Consider the following 14,864-nt stretch of genomic DNA (forward strand, 5'->3'; position numbering starts at 1 on the left):
GAGAATCTAGTCCAGAGTATTGCCATCCAATGGCAAATTCCAACACTGGAAGAACTTCAGTCCAGTTCTACTTGGTGAAGAACTCAGGACTCAGGCCATTCAAGCACGTAAAGGTCATTCTAATGATCAGGCATTCACAGCTTCAGACAGAAGCAGAGGCAAAGGCAGAAACAGAGGTAGATCATATGAGAAAAGTGGTCATCATCAACAAAATCAAAGTTAGAATCAGCAGCATCCTCAGCAACATCAAAATCAGCAAAGAGGAAATCATTCCAACCGAGGAAGATTTCAAGGACGAGGGAATGCATCCACCAATGTGTCAAACATTCAATGCAACTACTGTCACAAGTTTGGACACTATGAAAGAGATTGCCGCAAGAAGCAGTATGACCAAGGCGGTCAATCCACGAGGGAATTCCCGAGGAAGAGGAAATCATCGTGGTGGACATTCTAGTCACAGTCATTTTGCAAATGAACATGGAAATATGTTTCTTGCAAGTGAGGAATTGCATCAGACTGATATAATGCACCTAGACACTGATTTCAATCCCAAAGAGGATTTTAGCTATCAAGTCGACCAAGTGGAATAGGATCCTTGGTACATCGACAGTGGTGCATCATCTCATATGACAAATCACCAGGAATGGTTTATAGAAATGAAGCCATTAGAAGGACAAAAGAATGTCATCTACACAATAGACAATACACCGAATCCGGTTCAAGGGACAGGGGTTATCCCTATGAACAATTTCACTGGTACAAAAGGATTATCAAAGATGTGCTCTATGTTCCGAAGCTCAGCAAGAACCTTTTGTCAGTAGGTCAAATGACAGAACACAACTACAAAGTCACCTTCAACGGTGATGAATGCACTATCAGAGACAAATCCAAAAGAGGTCAGCTAGTAGCAAAAGGTGTCAAGGAAGGACGCTTATACAGGATGCTAGCTACAGTACCAAATAAGCATGCCATGTCAGCTCAAATGCAATAGATGCCACTATCTGCAAAATGGCACAAGAGATATGGTCATGTCAACTTCAAGTACTTGTTAGATCTAAGGAATCAGAATATGGCAATTGGGATTCCGAAGCTACAGTTTCTTGGAAAGGTTTGTGAAGCATGCTGCTTCGGCAAACAAAAGCGAACCAACTTTGTCAGAAGTACCTCTCGTGCACGAGGTATTCTTGATTTGATTCATACAGATGTATGGGGTTATGCCCAGACCCGCAGCATCAATGGTTCACTTTATTACTTGACCTTCAGTGACGACTACAGCAGATATTGTTGGGTCTACTTTCTGAAAGAGAAATCTGAAGTGTTTGCCAGATTTCAAGAATTCAAAGCCATGGTAGAAAACCAAACAGGCAGAAAGATCAAGGTCATGAGATCAGACAGAGGAGGTGAATACATGTCTTCAGTGTGAAGATAGTGGGAGAGAGGGAAGGAGTCTCACTTGCGGCTTTCTCACATGCACAAATGGGGGAATACACACAAAGGTGGAGGCTGAAAACAGTTTTCCTCTTCTTAGTTGTGAAAGCCAAAAGAACTCTAGTGTACAAAGAAATAGAAGAACCCTATATGTGGGTCTCAAACCAAACTCAACTAACTAAGATGGCATACTAACTGAGCCACGAACTAGTGTAGATAAGGATAGCTGTCATCCAGCTATTATTCGTGGGCGGTGTACCAACCGCATCTCCAGCTAACAAGTCGATGACATAAATGCACAACAGTCACCCTGGCATATCGCGAGTGGAGCTCGATATCTCAACACTCCCCCTCAAGCTCAATTCCAAATCCTGCACACCAACAAGCAGGTCTCTGAACTTGCGCAGCTTCTCTGCGCCCAATGCTTTCGTGAATATGTCAGCTACCTGATCCTCTGTGCTGACATAAACTAGATCAATAAGACCTAGTAAAACCTTCTCCCGCACATAGTGATAATGCACCTCAATGTGCTTTGTTCTAGCATGAAAGACTGGGTTCTTTGCCATATGTATACTGCTCATGTTGTCACAATAAATGACAACCGGCCCATCTGTAGACTGATGCATATCATAAAGTAGCTTATGCAACCAAGCTACCTCACATGCAGCCATTGCTGCACCCCTGTACTCAGCCTCTGTGCTCGACAAGGCAACTGTAGGCTGTTTCTTGCTGCTCCAAGTGATTGCAGCACTCCCAAAAGAGAACACATATCCACTGGTAGATCGTCTATCTGAAATGCTACCAGCCCAATCAGCATTAGTGTATCCATGTAACTGTATCTGAATTCCAACCTCATAAAATAGTCCATACTGCAATGTGGACTTCACATACCTGAGTATGCGTCTAGCCGCATCTAAATGCGGTTTCCTTGGAGCCTGCATAAACTGACTTACCAACCCAACAGCATAGCTCAAATCTGGCCTGGTAATAGTCATGTAAATCAAACTTCCTACTATGCGTTTGTACATAGTAGGGTCCTCCAGAAGCTCACCTGCATCTGCGCTCAGCTTCACATTCTGCTCCAAAGGAACTGAAATAGGCTTACAGCCTGTCATCCCATATTTGGACAGCATGTCCAATCCATACTGCCTCTGCAAGTGCTGTATCCCACTTGGTGATCTAATCACCTCAATGCCCAAGAAATAACGCAGCTCTCCCAAATCCTTCATCTCAAACTTCTGCCTCAATAGCATTTTCACATGAAGGATATCTTCATCACTATCACCTGTGATGATCAAATCATCAACATAAATGACCAGCAGCATAATCCCTTTCTCTGTTTTTCTCACATAGAGTGAGAAATCTACCTTGGAAATCTGAAAGCCAATAGTGACAAGATACTGTCCTATCTTGTCAGACCATGCTCTAGGTGCTTGCTTCAAGCCATACAAGGCTTTCTTCAACCTGCAAACAAACTCAGGATGAGTAGCATGAACATAACCTGCTGGCTGCTCCATAAAGACCTCTTCTTGCAAATCACCATGCAAGAAGGCATTCTTTACATCCATCTGATGTAAAGACCATCCCTTTGATGCAGCCATAGCAATGGCTGCTCTTACGGTTGCCATCCTTGCAACCGGGCTGAAAGTTTCTTCATAATCAATGCCATATGTCTGTGCATACCCCTTGACAACTAATCTTGCCTTGTATCTATTCACAGAACCATCTGCATTGTGCTTGATCTTATAAACCCATTTACAGCCAATTGCATTCTTGCCTTTAGGCAAAGGCACCAATTCCCATGTAGCATTTGCATCCAAGGCATCCATTTCTTCATCCATGGCTTTCTCCCATTTTTCATTTCCCATGGCTTGCTCAAAAGAAGTGGGTTCTGGTTCCTGTATCACTTTGACCATATAGGCATAGTGAATGGCTGTAAATCCATCATATTTCAGCCTATCCACAGGATACCTAACCCTGGTAGACCTGCGCAAAATAGGCTCACTTCCAGGTGCTCTCAAAACATCCCTGGTCTTCCTTACTCTAGGTGTAACGACAGAAGGAATACCCAACTCATCATCAATGCTCTGTTTTGAGCCATTGGTTTCACCATCCACACAAGAGTGACCTGCATTCACATCAAACATGGGCTGATCTACCTTCTCTTTTCCTTTTCGTGATACCTGCGTACCACTCTCTGCATTGCTTTGAGGGGATTCTCCTGATCTCAATCTGCCTATCCATGGCGAAGTATGTGAACCACTGGTAGAGGACACTCCAAGTCCACTGATATTTTGTGATTGCTGCTGTGCATTCTGTGCAGCATTACCATTTTGTGCATCTACATCAATCATCACGTTTACTGGTTTATACCAGCTGCTCATCTCATCAAAAACAACATCTCTGCTCACTGTGAACTTACGTGTAGAAGGGTTATAGCATCTATACCCTTTCTGCTGCAGAGAATAACCAATAAAGATGCACTTCTCAGCTTTTGGATCCAACTTGGACCTCAACTCATCTGGCACATGGACATAGGCAATGCAACCAAAAATCTTCAAATGAGAAATATCTGGTTTCCTACCAGTATAATCTCCTCTGGCGTCATGCCATGTATTGCTGCAGTGGGAGTCCTGTTCATTATATAGACTGCTGTAGCAACTGCTTCAGCCCAATAATAATCTGGTAGATCTTTTTCATTTAGCATAGCCCGAGATACCTCTCCAATATGCCTATTTTTTCTTTTTGCAATTCCATTTTGCTGTGGGGTATGACTGCATGAATATTGCTGCTTTATACCATGCTCCTGCAAGAACCTTGCAAACTCATTTGAGAGGTATCTCCCCCTCCATCTGACCTTAGGCATTTTATTTGTAGGCTTGTTTCTTTTTCAACCATAGCTTTGAAAGCTTTGAAGTGCCCAAACACTTCACTTTTCTTTTTCATAAAATACACCCACAGTTTTCTGCTGAAGTCATCAATAAATGTGACAAAATAGTGACAGCCTCCAATAGATGCAGCTTTTGTAGTCCACACATCAGAGTGGATTAATTCCAATGGTTTTTTGCTCTCTTGAACATGCCTAGGAAAAGGTTTCCTTGCCTGTTTCCCAAATTGACAGGCTTCACAAACCTTGTGCATTTCTGCAACCTTGAATTTAGGCAATCCTGCAACAATATTTTGGGCTTGCATTGATTTAAGTCACTGTATATTAACATGACCAATGTGTTTGTGCCAGATATCAATATTTGCAACTACACCGGTCCCATGTGCAAACATTGCTGCACTCAATTCAGGCATGTCTGCATCCAACGTAAACATCCTGCCCTTCTTCTTTCCTTTTGCTATCAAGCGACCATTATTTTTCATATCCTCAACAAAGCATCCATGAGGATTAAATCTGACCTGCAAGCGCTGCTCAACCATCTGACCAACAGAAACCAGGTTCTTGGTGATGTTCGGGACATAAAATACATCAGACAAGTATTTCTTTTTCCCATCCTGCATAGAGAAAGGAATTTTGCCAATCTGCACAATAGGATGTGCAGTATCATCACCAGTCTCCACAAATCCTGGCTTTTCCATTTTCCTTGCATCTTGCATCCATTCTGCATGACCTGTCATGTGGTTTGACGCACCTGAGTCAACATACCACACATCATTTTGTTCTTCTGCACTTGTCACAGAATTGGTCATATGCTGCACCATAAATAGATGCTCATTTCTGTCATCACCCTGCCTGCTAGAAGATGCATAATTGCCTTGCTGCAATTTTCCATTCATAATGTCATTCTGCTTTTTGTAGCAGTCCTTAGCCATATGACCCATTTTGCCACAATAGTAGCATTCAACATTACTGTTTGCATTTTGGCTTCTCTGCCATCCACCACGGCCTCTTTGGCTCCCCCTGCCTCTAGAGTTACCATGTCCTCCTGCATAGGACTGGTTTTCTTGCGTTTGCTGCATATTCTGATTTCTACCACGGCCTGCAGATCGGCCTCCTCTACCTCTGCCAGCATTTGAGTAGAAGACAGTTTCTTTTGAAGTTCCTGTTGAAGAAGATGCACCACCATTTCTCTGCTCTTCAGAAATTAGAAGAGCAATCAGCTCCTCAAAATCAGGAAATTTTTTACGGACGGCAATGGATGTCCAGAATTGTGCATAATCCTTTCCTAGACCATTCAAGGTCACAGAGACCAAATCGTCATCATCCACTGGCGACCCAATGGAGGCAAGTGCATCTGCAATTTTCTTCACTTTCATGTGGTAGTCATTTATGCTCAAATTTTCTCTCTGCACATTGTGCAACTCCTATTTGAGTTGCATTTTCCTGGCTTGTGTATTTGTGCTGTACATTTTTGCCAAAGTATCCCATGCCTCCTTTGGCATATTTGCATCCTGAATATGCACAATCATGGAGTCTGAAATACTGATAGACAGCCAGTACATAACTTTCCTGGCTCTCTCATGCCATCCTTTAAATGCCTGCATTTCCTGTTGACTGGGAACATTAGGAAGAATAGATTCTTCTTCATTTCCTGTAATGAATTCCCAATAGCCTTTTCCCATCAAGAAATTCGTCATTCTAAACTTCCATGCCTGGAAGTTGTTCTTGTCAAGCTTTTTAGTGACAATCTGTGAAGAGAATCAGATGCCATTACAAAACACTGCAAAATATTCTGTCATTGCAAAAAACACAGCTTTTGCCTCACACGGGCAGATCTGCAAAACTGACGAAAGTGGTATTTCACCACACAGTCACTTCCTAGTGACGATTTTGCATCAACAGGCAACAGGCATGAATCTGCAACTCCCAATATCTCTGCACATAGGCATACGATGCAATTTCTGCGGCACCTTTCCATCGACTAGCCGCGCAGTGGTCGCACAGCAAAAAATAGGGCCTTTTTCTGAGTGCCTGCGAAGAACTTCCGCCTTCAAAACAGGCCCCGAAACAGCCTCAAATCAGAAAAATAAAGTCACTGAGGGCTTTGCCTCTTCCCGCAGCATATACTGCGCTCTTGCCACACCGCGAAGGGCGTCTCAATCTGAAACAGTGCACTCATGCACTTCTGGCTGTGCTACCTGCAGAGATTTGCTCCCAAACTCGAAATAGGAAAGCAACACTGGTCCTCTTACCAAGACACCACGAACTTGGCTTGCTTTCTTGAGCTCCTTACCACGAACAAGGCTCTGATACCATGTGAAGATAGTGGGAGAGAGGGAAGGAGTCTCACTTGCGGCTTTCTCACATGCACAAATGGGGGAATACACACAAAGGTGGAGGCTGAAAACAGTTTTCCTCTTCTTAGTTGTGAAAGCCAAAAGAACTCTAGTACAAAGAAATAGAAGAACCCTATATGTGGGTCTCAAACCAAACTCAACTAACTAAGATGGCATACTAACTGAGCCACGAACTAGTGTAGATAAGGATAGCTGTCATCCAAGAGCTGAAAGGAAGAATGGGACTTTAGCAGACAGTGCTAGAGCAATGCTTAGTGAAAAGCATCTTCCGAATTAGTATTGGGCAGAAGCAATAGCTACAGCTAACTATTTGCTTAATCGGCTTCCTACCGAACCGATACAAGGTATGACTCCTTATGAAGCATTCACTGGACACAAGCCACGCATTGGGCATCTCCGCATATTTGGTTGCATAGCATATGCCCACATACATGATGATCATCACAGGAAATTGGATGCGAAGTCACGCAAATGCATCATGGTTGGCTACAGTGAAGAAAGCAAAGCATACAAATTGTATGATCCCATCAACCGCAAAGTCATTATCTCCAGAGATGTAATCTTCGATGAGGAATCCGAATGGAAAACCTCACCTACACAGGAGATAGAAGCATCGACTTCACAGTCATCTACAGAACAGGTTGATGAAGAAGAGCAAGAATTGCCAGCAACACCCCAAGCAGTGCCACAGCAGCTCAGACGGTCTACTAGGGAAAGCAGACCACCAGCCAGATTGACATATGCTCAGAAAGGCAAAGCAATTCAGGTGGAAACCACTAACTATGCTCTTATGACTACCATCATGGCTACAGAAGAGCCAGCGTACTTCGAAGACATAGTAGACAAGCCAGAATGGCAAACTGCTATGAATGAAGAAATGGATGCTTTGTATAAAAATAACACTTGGGAACTATGCAACCTTCCACCAGGAAAGAAGGCCATAGCCAACAAATGGGTATACAAAGTGAAGTACAATCCAGATGGCAGTATTCAGAGATACAAAGCCAGATTAGTTGCAAAAGGATTTGCACAACAATATGGCCAAGATTATGATGAGACTTATGCTCCAGTAGCAAAGATGGATTCCATACGGTTCTTGATATCACTAGCGACACTCAGCAAATGGAATGTGTATCAGCTCGATGTCAAGAATGCATTTCTCAATGGTTATCTAGAAGAGGAAGTCTACATGCAACAACCCGCTGGTTATGTTGAACCAGGAAAGGAGAACAAGGTTTGTCATCTCAAGAAAAGTCTCTATGGCTTAAAACAAGCACCCAGAAGTTGGTACAGCAGAATTGACAAGTATTTTGCTGATCTGGGATACATGAAGTCCAATGCAGATCATACTCTCTACTACAAAGTTCAAGGGGAAGATATTACTATTGCACTTTTGTACGTAGATGATCTGATTGTGACAGGAAGCAAGGATAGCTTCATCAGAAAATTAAAACAAGACTTATCTGCAGAGTTCGACATGAAAGATCTTGGACTTATGCATTATTGTCTTGGAATTGAGTTCTGGAGAGATTCAGATAGCACATTCATGAGTCAGCTCAAATATGTTGACAGTCTCCTGAAGAAGTTTCATATGGCAGATTGCAAGATTGTAGCCACTCCCATGGAACAGAGTTTGAAACTTACTAAAGATTCAGAAAAGCCTACAGTCAATGACAGATACTACAGGCAACTCATTGGATCTCTTATATATCTGACAATCACACGGATAGATATTTGTTATGCAGTAAGCTCACTAGCACAGTTTATGGCAAATCCAAAACAGTCTCACTGGAATGCAGCCAAAAGAGTCTTGAGATACATCAGAGGTACAAGACAGTTTGGGATAGAATACAGAGGAAGTCATCCACGGTTGCATGGATACTGTGATAGTGACTATGCTGGAGATCATGAGACCAAGAGATCGACACAGGGATATGCATTTTTCCTTGGTCAAGGTGCTATATCATGGTTGTCAAACAAACAGCCAACTGTTTCTTTGTCTTCGACTGAAGCAGAATATAGAGCACTCACTACAGGTGCATGTGAGGCTATATGGCTCAGAAGACTATTGTCAGAAACAGATTACTTTGATGAGTCAAAGCCAACAACAATATACTGTGATAATCAATCGGCTCAAGCATTGGCCAAAAATCTAGTATATCACTCCAGGACAAAGCACATTGATGTCAGAGAGCACTTCATCAGAGAAAGAGTGTTACTTGGTGACATCACACTGCAGCATTGTGATAGCAAAGAAAATGTTGCTCAGACATCTTTACCAAACCACTCGGTAAAGAGCTATTCGAGAAACACCGACTAGCTCTTGGTTTGATGCAGAGGAAGGACATTCCCATTAAAGGGGTGTGATGGAATGTAATGCTCAGTCCTTCTTCGATTCCCCAGAATCATCATCTTGAGGGAAGGCCTACTTCATGATGTTGATCTTGAGGGAAGGTGTTGAGAGTTCACGCTCAACATCATGTGATCATGTGTGCATAGCACCATCACATGATCATATGTGCATAGCACTAACCTTATAGAGTGCTATAAAGGAAAGGGTTAGATCCCCTAACCCTAACCCTAAAAGGGTTTGTATATATTCTATCTCAAAAAGCCTAAAAATAATGAAATATAGTCATTTTGACTTTTATTTTTAAAATCCTTGTTCTTTAGTTATGTTATTTTTTGCAATTTTTAATTTTAATGCAATATTAATATGGTAAATGGCACAATGACTCATAGTTCTTCAAAATTGACCATGTAGTGCTATGATATTATAGAAGAAAGTATTGTAGTTTTAAACTTTAGACTTCTTCATTTTTTCTCTAAAAGATATTCCCACGGGGAGCCAAAATCACTAGGATAGTTTAAGAGAACTCTAATACTTTAGGTAATTCCACTTAGAAAGGTAAGTAGAAGGGTACTTAAAACCCCTATTGTGTTTATCAGCTTCTTTTAAATAATGAGACTCCGTTCATTTGGCCCAAGTTTGACTCTCTCTCTCTCTCTCTCTCTCTCTCTCTCTCTCTCTCTTCAATGTTTGCTTGGGTGTAGCCATTTTTTGTGAGGCCCGAGGACATGTTTTGTATATAGGTATCTTGCCTGACCCATAACTTATGCAATGCTAAATGAAATTCGGCAAACTTGGTCTTCAATTTGTAATACACTTTCTAAACTTGAACACAAGACCAAAAACAATATGGATTAAATATTTTGAACGAGATTGTTAAAGCATTAAAAGTGCTATGTCATGTGAAGCATGAATCTTGAAGAGTATAAAATATAAAATTTATTCAAAAACATTAAAATTTTGTTCTACACATATATGCACCCAAGTAATAATTCAAATTATACTATGTGATATTCTCCTCAACCAAAGGAAACACCCAATTGAGAAGATTAGGTGTGGTTCAAGGGGCTTCCAATGTTGTGTGAAAATTATTCACACCCATTCGAGGGCATGTTCTATAAGTTCTTCTTGATTTATGGAAAACCAAAACCATTTGAAAAAATGGAAGCCAAAATAGTGGGAGTATTGCACTTTCATCTTAAAACATTGATAGTTGGTGATATTGGTTTCTTGATTCACCCTAGAATGGAAGAATTTGAAAATGTGCAATTTGTGCATGTGCAAAGAAATTTTAATAGATCCAATAGTATTTACAATCTTGTATTGGTTCTTTTTTTATGCAATTCCTTGCTACATGCTCATAAGCATGTCAAAGCTCATTGCATTTCATAATATACAGCATCAAACCCGATAGCATGCCCCTTGGCCTATTTGTGATTTGAAGTAATTTGGGCCACATTGCACTTGCTTGAGAGCAAACAATATATCCAATAATGCTAACATGTATTGTTGAAGGGGGGAAATCGTGATAGCTAAAAATTTTGTTACCCCCATTTCCTTTTGAATTTTTTTGTGCAAAGTCAGCTCAATTTGGTTTGGCATTATCTTTTTTACTCGGGTTCTATTCTTTGCTTGCCTCGCAAGCTAGCTTGTCTCTATTCTGGGGGGTGTGTTATAGCAATTCCAAGAGATGCAAGTCCAAGAGACAATGCTCTCTAACCTAAGAAATGCCCTACAAAAAGTGAAAGGAGTGCACCACTTAAATCAACTAACTACAAAGAGGGCAACATTAGGTATGTTGGTATCCTCTAAAACAAAGAAGAAATGGCTTGGGCACACCATTTTGAAGATGTTAGTAATCATAAGAAGCAACATGGCTCTAGTGGCTGGACATTGGAGTAAGCCACCCAGATCCTTGTCATGTGTTGCAAGGGAGGCCAATTTTGGTATGCTAAGGTCTCTATGGGAGCTAGTGTTCTATCCAAAGGGAGACTTTGAGATGAAGATCTACTTTGGCTCTTGCCAAACTTCAATCCCCAAATAGAAATGCATCAGTCCAAGGTCTGTCATTTTAAACTCTCTTCCTAGCAAATGCTCTATCTGTGAGATCTTCTCTTCATGGTTCCCTGTTATGACAAGGTCGTCCACATAAAGGACCACGATCATACACCTGCCTCCTTCTTTGAAGATATACAAATTTGCATCTGATGGGCTCCTCCTAAACCTATTTTGTAGAAAGTAGGCATCAATTCACTGGTACCATGCTCGTGGGGCCTGTTTTAGCCCATAAAGTGTCTTCTTTAGTTTATAGACTTTACCTTCTGAACCGGGGATCACAAAACCTGGTGGTTGCTCCAGTATACCTCCTCCTTGAGATCCCCATTCAGAAAGGTGGATTTTACATCCATCTGAAACACGAGCCAACTTCCCTAGGCGACTAAAGCCAAAACACTACGAATTGTGGTTAGTCAAGCTGTGGGAGCAAAAGTATCCTGATAATCAAAACCATGTACCTGTGAAATCCTTTTGCCACGAGCCGAGCCTTGTACTTATCCAACATGCCGTTGAATTGTACTTGGTCTTGTACACCCACTTGGTTCCGATTACCTTGCATTTTAGTGGACAATCCACAAGGTCCCAAGTGTTGTTCTTCATTATGGAGCCATACTCCGACTGCATAGCCTCCATCCACCTATCATCACCATGTGCCTCTTCAAGACACTTGGGTTCATCAACACGGATCACTTCTATCATCAAAGCGTAGTTGACCAAGTGTTCCTACGCTCTTCTTCGCTCCTCTAATCTCTTGGACTGGCGGTATTCGGATGGTTCCTCCTCAATGGCTAGAGGTTCTCTGCCGTCTAAAAGCTGCTTTACCCACTTCGGGAATGGCTTTTGCCATTGTGGTTCTATAGGATCTTCTTCATCTTCTTTATCTTGAATCCTCCCAAGCACCATTGGTGGAGTTCGGTCTGCTATTGGTGGTGGTACTAGATGGATATCCTGGTCCTGGTTGTTTGGGAAGGAAGCACAATTGATGCGGCTGTTCTAAGAAGACCACATCGCGACTTACTATTACCTTCTTGGTAACAGGGTTATAGAGACAATAACCCTCCGCCTCTTCACTGTAGCCCAAGAAAATACACTTTCGGCTCTTCGGTTCCCATTTGGTCCTGTTAGCATCAGGGACATGCACAAAACAATCACATCCAAAAACTCTGAAATGTGCAGATGAATGTTTCTTACCAGAAAAGGCCTGCAGTGGAGTCATCCCATTCACAGCTTTCGTGTAGCTACGATTCAGAATGTAAACTGTAGTGTTACATGCTTCAGCTCAGAAAGTCTTTGGCAAATCTTTCCCTTTCATCTTACTCCTGCCCATTTCATAGATGACGCGCATCTTGCGTTCTACTACTCCATTTTGCTGTGATGTATGTGGCGGGGGCTTCTGCCTCTTGATCCTGTGACTTTTGCAGTAACTCTCAAATTCAGTTGATGTGAACTCTCCATCTCTATCTGATCTCAATTTCTTCACCTTCTTTCCCGTTTCTTTCTCAACCATTACATGCCATTCCTTGAACTTACTAAAAGCCTCGTCTTTAGTCTTCAGGAAGTATATCCATATCCTTCTACTGTAGTCGGATCAGTGTCACGAAGTAGTAGAAACCACCCAAAGCTTCTGTCTCCATCTTTCCACAAAGGTCCATGTGAACGAGCTCTAGAGGAGCCTTTTCCCTACTGGCCTCTTTAGGAAAGGGCTGCTGATGCTGCTTGCCCATCATGCAAGCTTCACATACATCGGGCAGATCTAAAATTTATGGTAGGTCTGCAATCATTCCACTTTTATGCATCTTCTTCAAAGAACTAAGGTTTAGATGACCAAACCTCTCATGCCATAGCTTAGTGTTCTTCACATCGGCTCGAGCACTGAAAGCTGAGAGTTCGTAGATGTTGTTGCGCTGTGTACCTTTACCAATGACCTTTCCTTGAAGATCCAGGATCTGTGCACAATTCTTATCAATTGAACTTTGAGGTCCCAATCCATGATCGCAGAAATGGAAAACAAGTTCCTCTTGATATCTAGCACATAAAGAACATCGGACAATTGTTTTACAACTCCATCTGACTTGAGAGCAATCATACCTTTTCCTTTTGCTAGTCATTTTGCATCATTGCCAACTGCTACCAGGATGTCATTCCCTACTAGTTGTAGAGAGGTATACCAATCCTTCTGACTGGTCATGTGGTGCGATGCACCACTGTCAATGATCCAAGGTTCATCCATAGGTACATGAACTGCCTCCGTGCAAATCTCCTCAATTGCTACGAACAGCTCTACTGGTGCTGCCTACACGCTATTGTTGGACTCTTTCTTTACTCTGTTCTTCTCATCTGCAATCTTCTTTCGGCACTCATTCTGTTTGTGCCCTGCCTTGTTGCAATAGAAGCACTTAATCTTCTTCTTTCTCTTTTTATCATCAAAAGAAGATGGGTTACCAGAGTCCTTACCCTTACCTTTCTTTGATCCAGTGTAGAAAGCCGAATCTTCTCCAGTCCTCATCTTTTGACGCATCTCCTCCTCCAGAAGCATCGCGTTGAAATCCTCAAAGTTGAGGGGCGGATTTTTATTCTGCGTATTCAGCGCCATAACAAGACCATCGTACTTTGGTGGGAGAATCCGTATACACCTTCGTGCTAGATTCTCACTGGTGATGGTGATGCCAATCGCAGTCATCTGATCGCGCAGATTCTTCACCCTGGTGATGAACTTCTCTGCCGCTTCAGACTTAGACAATTTCTCATTCACGAGTTGAGTCTCCAAATTCTGAATCCACGTTTGATTCATGGTCTCATATTGATTTTTCAAGACCATCCATGCGTCCTCCGTTGTGATGACATGTTGAATTAATGCCATGACGGAATCACTTACACTGCAGACAATAGAACACATCGCATCTGCATTTCTTCTTGTCCACGCGAGAATCTCATCCACAGTTGGTACTACCTATTGTCCTGCATTGGCTTGGATCCGGTCTTGCAACCGGCCTCACGTCCACCCCAGTAGCAGTGTCCCAAAGCTCATATGCGCTTAGGATGGTCTTCATCTTGAACTTCTAGTGTGGATAGTTAGAGCCGTCCAACTTTCCGCTTTTGCCGAACGGTGGGATTCGTAGTCTTGCGGGCTGGAGCATCTCTCACAATCTGCTCGCAAATAGAAACACACTACCAAATCTTCTTGCTAGAGTCCTGGCTCTGATACCATGTAAGAAAACAATACGTCTGTGCTCAACCGATAACAGGATCTTGTACGCAAGAGAGAAAACAGATAGTATGGAGAATCCAAATTTTGATTACTGTAGAACTAATACAATAGATGGCGCTGCCTCCCAACCGTGCGCTCCTGTGAAAGAAGCTTCGATGGTGAGCTGGAAATAGTAGAGGACGGAGGGTGGATGCTAAGGAATCAAGGTTGCTGTAGCCAATGATGAAATGGGCTTCATGGGCTTGCTCTTATATAGCCACTAGTCGTAGTCGGTTGGGCTCAATTGGGTGACCGACCCAGTCCGCCCAAAACAGTTGACTGGGGGTCAGTGCCGAAATAGGCCAAATTGAGTTTACAACAAGCAAGTCTAGTGCAAGGATTCCAACTTTGCTAGCCTTGTTGCAAGTCTGATCATATAATTCCATGCCAACACTTATGGACATTGATCATGCACAAAGTTCACAAAATATAAGTAAAAATATGTATCATCCAAAACCTTTTGTTCAGTTAAATAAATATAATCATGATTCACAGGGCAAGCTATGTTGCTTTCACTATAATCATTATGGCCATATATTT

The sequence above is a fragment of the Dipteris shenzhenensis genome, chromosome 18 (genome assembly GCF_047967505.1).
Source record: "Dipteris shenzhenensis isolate YYH24624 ecotype China chromosome 18, Dip_SZ_1.0, whole genome shotgun sequence".
Classification (NCBI taxonomy): Eukaryota; Viridiplantae; Streptophyta; class Polypodiopsida; order Gleicheniales; family Dipteridaceae; genus Dipteris; species Dipteris shenzhenensis.